The 2,387-nt window shown below is 40.3% G+C and overlaps 1 non-coding gene across 1 annotated transcript; it reads left to right on the top strand.

The window, feature by feature from the left end:
- Positions 1-524: 524 nt before the first annotated feature.
- Positions 525-631, top strand: LOC123813193. The gene has a single exon (XR_006784686.1). It is a non-coding gene; the product is annotated as a U6 spliceosomal RNA (small nuclear RNA).
- The last annotated feature ends 1,756 nt before the right edge of the window (positions 632-2,387 follow it).

Here is a 2,387-nt window from a genome sequence, read left to right as displayed (position 1 = left end):
TGAAAAACTATGTTCAGGATTATAACCTCTACTTTCCCTCTCATCTGTCTTTAACAATGTTCAGCGTTTCTTGTGTCATCCATTTTAATTTTCCTTCCCTTTTTTTTTACACCCAGCACTGCCTTTTTGCATTCATCTCTAATAACATTTGTAGCTCAGTCCACAGTTTTTCTGGTTCTCGGTCAATTACATTTAACAGTGCAAATCTGTGTTTTATGTGGAATTTAAATCCATTAGGAATGTTATTATGTTATATTTTGGCACTATAATTCTTTTAGCGCTCTTCGGATTTACTCCAATATTTGATATTAGCTGTTTGTGGTCAGTACCACAATCTGCTCCTGCTCTTGTTTTGGCAGAGAGAATACAGCTTCTCCATCTCCTGCTTCCAATTACACAGTCTATTTGATTTCTGTATTGGTCATCTGGTTATGACCATGTACACAATCATCTGTTCAGTTGTTTGAAGTATGTGTTTGTGATGGACAAGTTGTTGGCTTACTCCTCAAAATACATAACCCACAGGGCTCGCTTCGGCAGCACATGTACTAAAATTGAAACAATACAAAGAAGGTGAGCATGACCCCTGCACAAGGATGACACACAAATTCATGAAGCATTTCATAAATGAAAAGAAAAACAAATATGACCCCCAGATCTTCCCAAATAAATTTAAGAATATCCAGTCTCTCACACAAGTTCTAACAGCATTCTGCTGACTGCCATGGAGTAACCTACCATTTTTCTTATCTCCTAATCCAGATCACTGAGAAAACGGGTCCAAAAGCGCCTAAATTCAGATTGGCAGTTGTGCCGTTGTTACCCACTGGCACTACCACTGCCCAGAGGCAAGACCCCTGCAGACGCCAAGTAGCCCAAGACTGAGGATTCTCGTCTCTGGTCGTGTTCTGATGTTTTACATCCAGAGAATAGAAGGCACTGGAGTCAGTACTTTATCGTTACCCATATGACCAATGCAGCTGTTGTCAACATCGCTGAGATTCTCTTCTTGTGTCACCAATGCCAGCACTTCCAGGAAGATGCAGGGTCTCTTGAGATTTTTCTTATTTTTCATTTCAGGTCTTTTACTCTGGGCTGAGGGTGGCCAGGTGGATTGATAATCGAAGTGGCAAATGCAAATACACTCCCTTCTAACAGTGACATATTGGACTTGACCAAACTTCTGTACTTCTACCCCCTCCTAGCTTAGGAGAAATTTGTAGGAAAACTCCCAGTCTTCCAGATATAGGCAGAAACTCTTCTATCTTTGGATGGAAGCTGAGATACTTGCTACATTTCCTTAAGAGTTTCCTTCAGCTCCTAGGGAATGTAAAACTAATATCAGAATCTGAGTAGTTGATCATTTTCATAGTACAATCTCTGTAAGAACCTGAACACAACGATCACCTACATCAACAGTGTGACTAGAGCTATTCTTAACAATATCTTTTTCTGTCTAGAGTTTTATAAACGTGCTCAAACTCTTCCTGACAGAATGGCGTGCCCCACATGACCATGGTTTTTTCAAGCCTGTTGGTCAAACTGGGCAGAGTGGGCATACAACAATCCTCATAAATAGTCTTGAATGTTCTATCTGACTTCTATCTGTCACATTAATATCATCCTATGTTTTCAGTACACATACTTGCATCTGAGAGAGTCAAAATAATGCTTGACACTTTGGAACTATAGCTTAAAGGGTTCAGTATCAGTCCTACAGTTTGTATTTGAAGTGTTTGCCAAAAACTGTCTTTGCTGGAAGCTTAAATGCTTCTTTTACATCTTCATTTGGGCTGTTACCTTATAAGGCATGTTAGGAGGGGCAGTATTATGTCAGTACTTTTCACAAAGTACTAAAGGAAAAAAATCCTAACTTCAGACTCCAGTCTCAGTTCCTATCATACACTCAGCACACGGGGATTTTTCTGTTTCGGAGGCTGGAAGAACAATGAGGAAGGTTGCATTTCAGTTGTTTCTCTGGCTATGTCGAAAATCTCATACTATTTTCTAAGAAAAGAGTATAAAAGAGAGGATTTCCTACCAATTCTGTTCATGCTACAGAAATCAAATACGTATGTAGGCCACAGAGCACACAAACACGCTCATCACGCCTTCTGGTCATGGTGGTGGCGTGTTCTTCCTGTTTACCCCTCTTGAGGATATCAACTTTTCCACACTTTCATTTCTGGAACGCTTTGATGTCACAGCTTTCTCTGTACCCTCCCTCCTGCTTTTCTCCATCACTCATCTTAAGGGACAATGTAGGGTTCACTCAAAGACTACTGGTGTCCAGACAGAGACTGGAAGGGCAAGAATCTTACTTTCAGTTCACATTCAAAATTCTTCCCACACAAAACTCATCTGAAAGAGAGAAGAGATAGAAGATC

This window comes from Phyllostomus hastatus, unplaced genomic scaffold (assembly GCF_019186645.2).
Source record: "Phyllostomus hastatus isolate PE091 unplaced genomic scaffold, TTU_PhHast_1.1 phas_scaffold_93, whole genome shotgun sequence".
Taxonomy (NCBI): domain Eukaryota; kingdom Metazoa; phylum Chordata; class Mammalia; order Chiroptera; family Phyllostomidae; genus Phyllostomus; species Phyllostomus hastatus.
This window is presented reverse-complemented; position numbering and strand designations above follow the sequence as displayed.